General features: G+C 47.3%; 1 pseudogene; it reads left to right on the top strand.

The window, feature by feature from the left end:
* Window positions 1–5,843: 5,843 nt before the first annotated feature.
* LOC124689458 lies at window positions 5,844–10,858 on the top strand (annotated as a pseudogene).
* The last annotated feature ends 552 nt before the right edge of the window (window positions 10,859–11,410 follow it).

Below are 11,410 nucleotides of genomic sequence, written 5' to 3'. Positions count from 1 at the left end.
GCCAGACCACCCCGCGAGATCCGAGCGGTAGAGGCATACGGCGACGCGAATCCGGGCGACACCGGCCATGGCCCGGCTGCTCAAAATAGAGGCGAGAATGGATGTGGGGAGGTGCTTGCGTCTCCGGCATGGTCCGGCGGAGACGCCATTGTCGGAGACTCCCCTCCACCTCCGAGACTCCACCCCGAGACTCCCCCTCCACCTCCTCCCCGCATGGTCTATCACACCCGGCGCGGAATCGGCAGCAGGATCTGGATCTTTCCCGTCGCTCTCTCTCCCCGTAAAAAAATATACCTCGGGTCGACAGACGGGAGCGTGGCAGCGAACTTGCGGGTGGGCAAGGGCGCAACCGCGCGGGAGGCCAGCAGGGGTGGGGGTGACTCGTTTCCGTCGCCGGAGACGCAGGAGAGCCTCTATCGGCACTTGATCTGAGGGAGGAGGCCGGTGGACTGGAGGTCCTCCGAGCTCCGCAGGACTTGAAGCGGGAGGAGGCGGAGGGTGGTCGACGGCTGGGGTCGTGGAACAGGGAGGAGGATGACGAGCTCAGAGGATGACCAACTACACAACTTCAGAAAGGAGGAAAATAGACAGCATATAAAATTTTAAAGAACAAAAGTGAAAGAAGACCTTACAAAACATGGAAACAATCATTACTACAGTAATGCACAAACTTGCAACGGTATGCATCTCCTCAAGCAACAGCCCATTATGATACTTCTCTGTTTCTGAGCCAAGTTAGTAACATAATATCATTAACCAATGTGTTAATGATAGTTCGATTGTCACTTCTAACCAGCACATTTGCCTCCAGAAATAACTAATATAGTAGGAAGGAATCTTTTTAAATTACTTGTACTTACAAGAATGCCACGAACATCCATGAAGGCGGGATGCATGGCGCCGTGGCTGCGTGTCAGAGCCCTCGAATGTTTTCAAGGTCTGCTGTGGGCGGGAGGAGCTGGTGTCGTGGTTGGTGAACCCTATGGTAGCTTCTCCTTCTGTGGCGTACTCATGATATTTTCCCAGACCCCATTTTTCCACATGATATGCTAACAAAAACTGAAAATGCAATCACCCAACCATCAGGAAACGCTGTAGAGAGACAGTATTTAGCCAAAAGTATTAGTGAAACTTAGCAAAATCAGCTGGTTTACCAAACCAGAACAGTATACAATCAATGCACATTTGTATTGCTTTTGGGTAATAAATCGAAGCATGCACATATTCAAGGTAGATGACATAATTTTCATGTTCAGGTGTAACAAGAGTAAGAAAATAAAATTAGAATTTTTTACTTTAAATTGTAAATTACGTACTATATGAAAACCCAAATTAATGCAGTTTCAACAAATTAAGTGATAGTAAGAATTCTATACATAAACAAGGTACTCATTCTACCTGTTAATAAAATCATGCCTTCTTAAATGTCCAAATAAAAATAGTTAATTCCTAGCGGGCTAACTGCATCCGCTAACGAGTATGTACCGTTTATAAATAGTAGTCAAACCCCAAATCTGATAGGGTCAAACATGTAGAAGAGAATTAAGAAGCAACATTACGTCTCATTACCCTATCCTGATGGTACTGTAACTTTGATATTCTAAAAAGACTGAGTGCGCTCCAGGGAACCAACCCCAGCCTTACCGTCACCTGCCCGACATCTTCCCAACTCCCCGCCGATTTTTTCAGCCATCATCCCCTGCCAGGGCCGATTCCGAACGCTCCAGCCAAGATATCAACTTGACTTGCAAAAAACTCTTGTTGGTAAAATTGAAGGAGATATATCTCTCACAAACCCTTAATGGTTCAAACCACAAGGGTTCTTGTTAAATTAACAGTAATGTACCTTTTAATCACAAACAGTGAGACAGAGTGGTAATGAGTAATAGACAAAAACAGGGGTACTCGTTCTTTAAATTTACAATGGCACCTCTAAGAACTTTGCTTTATACGAAATAAGATTGGGTATAGAAGTTACGACTCTTGTATTGAATAAAGTGACACAATCTGGCCTCCAATGGTAGGAATAAGAACGCTGCAACATTGTTAGTAAATCCGGATAGAAGAGAACTGGACCATTTCTTTACCTTGAACAACTTTCAGGCCATAGGTTTGCATGATATAGGTGTAACCTGATTGACACACACCATTGTTTCACAATCTCGTAACTAAAAAATAAAAGAGGTTAAGATGTCGATACTTGTGTATTGTGGTTGACGCTATTTTCAGATAGGACATCTCAAGGCTTAATAGAAGCCCAATGGAAGCTATAATCGGCAATCATAGCAGTTTTGTATGAACCATTCTTTTACGAATTTCTTGAATATATTGCAAAATTATGGATTCTGGATTAGTAGTCATGAAAAAGGAATGATGTACTCGGTCTGAACTTCAATAGTTATATGGAGTATCTACACTATTATGGACCAATCCTGTACCCAGCGCAGCAACTATGCGAACCGAACCAAAGGCTACTACAAACACATGTGAAGTATGCGACTGGGTTCAAAGAAATTAGCAGAAAAATATGTGATCAAGCATAAACCGATGATGTATCTGTGCAGTAGAGCCACAACAGATCACACGAGTCACCAACAAAACAATTATTTTCTTTTTGCGGGCAACCAGCAAAACAATCCAAGGAAGGTAGTGTTCCTCACCGGCAAAACAAATCAACCCAGGGACCGGATCGGGCAGATCTCCGGTCCGAGCAGCGCCAAGATGACCGGAATCCGACCGGCCCTCCTCGCTCGTCTCCTGGGGCCAGACCACCCCGCGAGATCTGAGCAGTAGAGGCATACGGCGACGCGAATCCGGGCGACACCGGCCATGGCCCGGCTGCTCAAAATAGAGGCGAGAATGGATGTGGGGGAGGTGCTTGCGTCTCCGGCATGGTCCGGCGGAGACGCCATTGTCGGAGACTCCCCCTCCACCTCCGAGACTCCACCCCCGAGACTCCCCCTCCACCTCCTCCCTGCATGGTCTATCACACCAGCGCGGAATCGGCAGCAGGATCTGGATCTTTCCCGTCGCTCTCTCTCCCCGTAAAAAAATATACCTCGGGCCGACAGACGAGAGCGTGGCAGCGAACTTGCGGGTGGGCAAGGGCGCAACCGCGCGGGAGGCCAGCAGGGGTGGGGGTGACTCGTTTCCGTCGCCGGAGACGCAGGAGAGCCTCTATCGGCACTTGATCTGAGGGAGGAGGCCGGTGGACTGGAGGTCCTCCGAGCTCCGCAGGACTTGAAGCGGGAGGAGGCGGAGGGTGGTCGACGGCTGGGGTCGTGGAACAGGGAGGAGGATGACGAGCTCAGAGGCGAGGCTTTCGGGTGCTGCGTTCACCTTCCACCACGAGTCATGACGAGGTGGCTGGGCTTCGGCCCGGTTGAGCCCGTGCGGCACGAAGAAATGGTCGACAAAGCAAATGGCGAAAAGGACGACCAAAGTAGGGGGAGAAGGGGGAACACGTTCCTTCTTTTTAAGTAGTAGAGATTTGAGAGTCTCGGTTTTTGACGGACGAAAATTTGTTCCAGTTTTTTTGACCTACGCTATGCGGAACAAAATACGCAGGCTGTAGTCTGAGATGTGTGGGGCCGTACGAGGATTAGGCACGGAAAGTCGGGCTGCTAGGGCCCTACGCAGAGCGGACCAGCCGTACAGGTAAGATCCGGCGATTTGCACAAAAATAACCCAAAAGTGAAAGAAAAGCACAGATTGACCCTCCGGCGAAACTATTTCACCCACCTAACCCTTTTGTGTGGCGCCCCTCCCATGGGCGCCACACTGCCATGTGTGGCGCCCGTGCCTGTGGCGCCACTCTCCCAGCCGACGTGGCGCCCTCGACGCTAAGCTGGTGCGCCGATCCGACGTGGCAGCATGTGTGACGCCCATGGGAGGGGCGCCACACTACTCTATATATATAATTTATGTCTAGAGATAACAGAAGACTGTGGTAGCTCAATCGGATGAAGCCTTTGCTTCCCAATCCCAGGTTTGAGTTCGAATCTCCTTACCACCCGAATTTATTTTTATTTTTAAAAATTATGCTAGACATTGTAGTATGTTTACAACATGAAACCTAGCCTCGTACTGTTTTGTAGAGTTTTTTTTTCTCTTGCTTGCAAACTGAATAAAAAACTCTATAAAACAGCCAGCACCACGGTGATCAAGAGGTACAGGCATGCAGAAAAGATTTAGTTTATGCAAGCATAAGCAAGCTGACAAACCTCGCTTACATATCAGCAACGGTCACAATAAATGACTAAATATCTATAGCATATAGTGTTCTGGAAATCTAGCTCCAATCCATTGTTAGTAGCACCTTGTCTAAACTAACCATGGTGGGTGAAATCTGCTTGTTAGTTGACATATAACATGCCCACCCCTTATTTAATTTACCAGCATTTGGTCACATTTTTTTCACCTGTATAATTGTACTTTGAATCTACAATTTTCTCAAAAGAAGTTTTTGTGAATTAACAATTTTCTAAATTTATTTACTTGAGCTCTTGTATTGTCTATTCTGTAGAATTGCTCATTATTAATTTTACACAAGAATACTTCAGATGTTGTTTTTCACCTCAAATTTTGTTTATTAACAATTCATCTGTCAATTGTTATGATGCAGACGTTCCAAGTTCTATTGCGATGCATAAAACTATGGGCTAGGAGGCGAGGACTTCATTGCCATGTATGTGGTATAATAATGTGCGCTACTGATTGTGATTCAGTCTGTAACCTGGTCTAACCGTTTCATGTCTTATGCCATTTTTCAGCTGCTTGGTTTCTTTGCTGGGATTCATTTGGCGATTCTTGCAGCATATGTTTGTCGGAAATATCCTAATGCCTCGTCAATGGTTTGTTCACCATGTTCTTTGAGATATTTGCTAACTGGCCTTGGCAAATTCCAGTAGACCTGCATGGTCAGCCATTTAAATGGCGTCCAGATGGGTGTTTAATGCCCATAGTGATGCCTTGTACTCCACCAGAGCTCTGTGTGTCTAATATGACAGAAGGTACCTTCAGCAAGATCAGAGAGGAGTTTATGCGTGGTTATACTTTGACAAAGGTCAGTAAGCTAGAACACTATATGCTATAGATATTTAGTCATTTATTGTGATCGTTGCTGATATGTAAGCGAGGTTTGTCAGCTTGCTTATGCTTGCATAAACTAAATCTTTTTTGCATGCCTGTACCTCTTGATCAACGTGGTGCTGGCTGTTTTGTAGAGTATTTTATTCAGTTTGCAAGCAAGAGAAGATAAAAAAAACTCTACAAAATAGTACGAGGCTAGATTTCATGTTTTAAACATACTACAATGTCTAGCATAATTTTTTAAAATAAAAATAATTTCGGGTGGTGCAAAGATTCGAACTCATGACTTGGGACGGGGAAGCAAAGGCTTCATCCAATTGAGCTACCACAGTCTTCTGTTATCTCTAGACAGAAATTATATATATAGAGTAGTGTGGCGCCCCTCTCATGGGCGCCACACATGCTGTCACGTCGGATCGGCGCACCAGCTCAGCGTCGAGGGCGCCACACAAAAGGGTTAGATGCATGAAATAGTTTGCCCGGAGGGTCAGTCTGTGCTTTTCTTTCACTTTTTGGGTTATTTTTGTGCAAATCGCCGTAAGAAAAGATCCAGTTTTACCTCGAATAGCTTTCCTACTTGACCTGGCCGCCCCGTCACATATCGGGCACGCTGACCCACCCACCACTCAAATCCTCTCGGCCTCCGGCAACACCCTTCAGCACCCGCCGTGCGCCGTCTTTACCGCCAGAGGCGTGCAGATTTCAGGGGTGTGTGGTTAAGGTTCTATAACCAGATCGCTGCTGCACCCCCGATGTCTGATCTGGTCTCAATTGGGGCTCCAGTGATCGGCCGAGTGCACTCGCCGGCAACCTTGTACAGCTCTGATTCGCCGAGCTCTGGATGCAGTGTCCCGTATTGCGCGTCCGATTCCGCCGATGCGGATTGCGGGGCTGGCGGCAGGGCGATGGTGTTCAGCTGCTTGACAGATGTGCTTGATTGCGGCAGGGATCCGGGGGCGGAGGCGAGTGCGATGCCTGGAGGGTCGAGCCGCCGCCTGCCTTCTCCGCCTTCAGTTGATGGTCCGGTTGGATTGTCGGTGCTCCAAGTCTACGACCAGCTATCTGGCACCGGAGAAGGGTCGCTGCTGTCCCCGCCTTCCGTGCGTGGGGAGCGGCCGCTGGGGGCGTCTGAATGCTGGAGTCGGCCAGGCTCGACCACCCCTCGTCCTTGCGCACCTGCGGCGGAGGACCCGGCTTGCCGCCTCGAGCGGAAGCAGTAGCCTGGATCTCCCCCACCCCCGTAGTCAGTGTAGTCGATGCTCGGGTCGCCCCCTCCAGGCGACCGAGGGGGCGAAACCCTAGCCGCGCCGCCACCGCCGTCCCTCCCTCCTCCTCCTCCCCTCCTCGTCGCCCCCAGAGACGTTGCTGGGCTAAGCCCGCGACGCCGGTGAAGGGGGCGGCGGGGATCTGAGCCCTTGGCCCCCCGCGCGGTGTCTAGGTGGAGGACCTCCGCGCCGGGACCGCCATGACCGAGGCGGCTGCTCGACGGGCTCCCCTTCCTCCGACGGCTGGCCCTGGCTAGGCCTGAGGAGAAGGGCGATCTGACGGGCGGCTTCCATGGTGGGGGCTCCGGTTCCGAGGCGGCGGCCTCGTCTGGAGTCGGCCAGGCTCGACCACCCCTCGTCCTTGCGCACCTGCGGCGGAGGACCGGCTTGCCGCCTCGAGCGGAAGCAGTAGCCTGGATCTCCCCCTCCCCCGTAGTCAGTGGAGTCGATGTTGGACCACTAGTTCCATACATCCATTCTCTGGTTAAATACGTTGTGTCCTTCGACGTGCACGAATCTTGCGCTGCTGACAGCCTTAGATGCGGCGGGTTCAAATGCCCGGCGGTTCAACTAAGAGTTTCCCTCTTGTCCATCATAAAGACGACCTCATCTACCCCATCGGGGATATGAAGTTCTATCAGTATCATCCCTGCCAGAACAGTCCTACTTCCCATATGTGATTTCTGGCATCATTTTCAGGTACAAGTGCCACTTCAAAAATCAGGGGTGCTGGTCCAACTCAAGTTCGATGTACCAGCCCACTTATATTGCGAGCACCATAGGTGCCAGCCCATCTAACGTTGTATATGATGCCCCCCATAGGGAGCCTCACAGCGATTTGAGGCTCGTAGCCGTTGGATCTTGTTTGGTGGTGGATCTCGTCCGTACATTTTTTGACTGGTGAAGTAGTCCAGGACGAGGCCCTCGTGCGAACCCGTTTTTTATCCATGGGTCATGTGAAGCCCGCCCGGCCCGGCGTTGGCGCGTCGTCCTCTCTGCTCGCGCCCCTCGCTCGCTAAATCCCGCCGCCACCCGAGCTCCGCCTCCTCCTCTGCCCCATCGCCGCCGCACCCCGCCTCCTCCTCTGCCCCAGCGCCATTGCGGGCTCGCGCGGCTCCCGGGCCGCCAGGCCGTCGCGGATCTCGCCAAGATCGCCTCCTCTCTACTGCCCCCGGAAGAAGACTGGAGTGGGACGGAGGCCGCCGGGGTTACGGAGGACGTGGTCGTCTTCGCGCGGGACGCCGCCATGTGTCCTGACCTCTGGCTCGACTTCCCCTTTCTCCCCGACGACGCGGACTCGGACGGTTCGTGCGTTCACTTGCCTCCCTTCATCTTCGTCAACACCTTTTGAATCTTAATTGATTTTTGATTCTCCGTGTTGGCGTTCGACTGCAGATTTTGACATGACCGATGCGCAGCAAGACCACGCCCTGGCCGTCGAGAGCGTGGCGCCGGAGCTGGCGGATCTGAGAATCGAGCTCTGCCCCGGCCACATCAGCGAGGGCTGCTTCTGGAAGATATACTTTGTGCTGCTGCATCCTAAGCTCACAAAGGAGGCGGCCGACCTTCTTTATACTCCACAGGTCATTTCCGTTGATATAATGCTTCAATTGGGGTGGCAATGGCGTATGATTTTTATTCTCCAACACACATCTAAATGCGCAGCATTTTGTATTAGAAGGAGCAAGTCACACAGGAAAAACAACCAAAAGAAAATGTTCACTAGATTGTAGTTGCATCTGTGTTGGCGATTTGCACCCTTTATTTCCTTAGATGTTCTTTTTAGAAGTTGACTGTTAGTCAATCTCACACTGCTCCCATATCAAATGCCGAGTCTGTTACTACACAGCTTTCAGCAACTGTAAAATGTCATTTTCTAATCGCTCAAACTCTACTCATGTGCTTGCGATGGAACTTCTCCTCTTTTAGAGCTACACTTATTAACGTACCAAAGCTTACTGGTCAATGCTTCAACAAATGCATGCTCCTGCATTCCTTCTTCTTCTGAATCCTGTTAAAACTAAAACTAATGCATTATTTTTCTGCTATTGCAATGTTATAGAAAATTAATTATGTACCTCTGATCTCACTAAATTCTTTGATAATATTGTAGTGTTTTCTCCATAACTCAAATGCCTCCACTCAGACTTTGTTTCAGTATGATATCAAGAATATTTACTGGGGAAATGTTCTTTAAGACTGTTTGGAGTTGGGGCACAATCAATAACGCATATTAGTTTTATTTACTTTACATGTTCCATTCAGTCTTTATCCTTAGATTTTTTTAATAATCAACTGATTTTCTCTATTCAAATATTCAGTAGACTTAGTTTATAATTCCCAGATATCGATTTTCATGGAACTTCTACATTCCCTCAAAATAGGCTTGTAGTTTGAAGCTTAATTTAGCTAGAGTGATGAATTGCAATAGTATTTGCCACTTTATTGTAACATGTTTATTGAGTGCCTAGCATAAATTGTAGGTATTTTTACAATGGTCCATTTCTCTGTTCCATGTAAAATGGGGAGATGCATTCTGAGTTTTATCTGCTCTCTACTTGTTTTGCTCATTAAATGGTACGGGGCACTTTTTATTGCAATCTTTTATTTTTCTTCTTTGCGATATTTTCAATGGCTTCGCAGTATTGGACTAATATAAACTATAAAGTGAATCGAGAGAAATGTTGGACACCGAAGGCACACGACTAGCCATCAAGTGCCACTTTTTGGTTCAAAGGAATTTCATAGGATTATTTGGAGGATTTCAATCCTTAGGAATTTTTCCTACGTAGGTAGTTTGAGTCGCAGGATTTTAACCCCTAAGGATCCTTTGCAATCTATTTTGGAGGAAAATTTCCAGCCACTCAAACCTTTTAGCACAATTCCTATGTTTTTATGTGGCTTCAAACATTCTTTGATCCAAATTCATGTAGTTTCTTAAAAGGATTCAAGAGGACATGCCACTCCAATCCCGTGTTTTCCTATTACTGCGCTTTGAGAATCCTGCGAATCAAAGTGGCCTAATATTGTGTCACTAGGAGCCTGCTTGGTTTTCTGCCAATGTGGCAAGCCAAATTTGGCTAATTGCTTGGTTTTGCTCGGAAATTTGCTAGTGCACATGTCTCTCACATTGACCGTCCCTGATTTGGCATCCTCTTGTATAAAGTTGGTAGCAAACTAAATAAGCTCTATAAGTGTTGGAACATTATGTTTTCATAACGAGACTGAGTACTGTCTAAGGCATAATTGTAGTTTAGGGTATTTTAGCGCACATAACTGATGGCCACCGCTTAACTTGCTCATGATGTGTACCTCTTAAATTAAATGAAAATCTCTTCGCCTTTTCTCGAGAAAAAAAACTTGTTCATGATGGCACAATAGATAATTTATATGACTACATTGTTTGGTGCCAAACTTCTAATATCCCATTTTCTTGACTTGGCACAGGTTTTAGAAGCTAGAGAGCAGTTGTCACAAAATTTCCAATATCAGACAAAGCTTGAGAGCAATGAAGACACAGTAGCTCCGACTATCAGCAATGCAGATGGTACTGTTGCTACGCCTGTAGAGGTGGTCCCCTCATTAAAAGATCAAGATGCCTCTGTGAGGGCCACATCTTTTGGCAACGTAGATTACGGTATTCTTGAAACAATCCATCTCGACGAGGCACCATCAAAAGATATAATCGGTGATGCTGGGGCTGTTTCTTCATATAACATCAGCAGCAGTGTGTGTGTGTACAACTTGTGCCCATATTAAGAGATGCCACTGAGTTATCATAATCCGAGATAGAAGAAAGCATTCGTGCTTTATCTAAAGAAGATGCGACTGAGTTCGCACAATCTAGGATTGAAGAAAGCACACCTGACTTCACCGCAGAAGATGCTGAAGCAGATGAGGAGACTGTGACATTAGTAGACAGTTTTCCATCTAAAGAAGATCAACGGAAACAGCCAGTGAGTGACCTCGGGGAGGGGTCAAGAGTTATCATTCAGAAGGCTGATAAGGATGACACCGATGATGATGGGGATGAATGGTTGGAGGAGGACACGGGTGGTTCGGGAAGCATACCCATTCAAATAGCAGACGACGATGAGGACGTATCTTTCAGTGATCTGGAGGAAGATGACGATGCGGCATGACAACAATGGTAAACCTTGGCTTCGTGCATCTGGTTCAATCCCACATGTATACACATGAGCTTGGGCCATGTCTACTGTATGGCCTCATGGTTCTGCTGTCATCAGCTGCTGCTGCTGCAGAATTGCTCCCCTTGTGCTGTCTCTTTGGGTGGTAGATGCCAAAAATCGCCAACCCTGTTACTTAGTATATAGTCGATAAAAGCCGTTGTATAGTTTCCATAAGTTGCAGTATAGTCGTGAGTCGCCGTGATTTTGGAAAAAAAACGACCGGGCGACTATGCAACGACTCAAAGAGGAGTGATATTTAATGCCTGCAGATGCTACCTTCAACTTTCCAGTGTCTAAATGGCTATCGGCAGTCCAAGAAAATGTGAATAAAGATTTGTTTAGTGTACATTATGTTACTGCTACGTTATGTATGCGTAGTAGCAGATGGTACTATATTGTGTTGTAGCTTTTTCTGCCCAATGTACTGCTTTGTCTAGAACTCTAGATACAGACAGTGCATTGAAGACTATTCATTCTTTCTGTGCATTTACTCTTTTGATTTGATTTTATTTGTATAAGCAGAGAGAACAAAGCTTAGTGTATTAGGCAACCAGAAAGTAGAATTGAGGGCACTGCAGTTATTTCTTAGACCAACCGTCTCTTTTCCACCTGGGACTTTTCTTGAGACCAACCATCTCCTTTCCCTCTGAAGTGTTGGTTCTTGGTTAGCCGTTCAGAGTTTATGCTCTAAGTTGTTTTTGTAGCTATGAAGACCATCTTTATTTTTATCTCTTTTTGTGCTTCCTCCTGCTGGTGGTAAGATATGATTTCTTACACTATGCAGCGGCAAGATATGCCCTATGCATGCTTAATTTCTACCTTTCCTTTTCGGTTACACTTCATCTAGGCGTGCACATAGAACAC

Source organism: Lolium rigidum, chromosome 2, assembly GCF_022539505.1.
Source record: "Lolium rigidum isolate FL_2022 chromosome 2, APGP_CSIRO_Lrig_0.1, whole genome shotgun sequence".
Classification (NCBI taxonomy): Eukaryota; Viridiplantae; Streptophyta; class Magnoliopsida; order Poales; family Poaceae; genus Lolium; species Lolium rigidum.
This window is presented reverse-complemented; position numbering and strand designations above follow the sequence as displayed.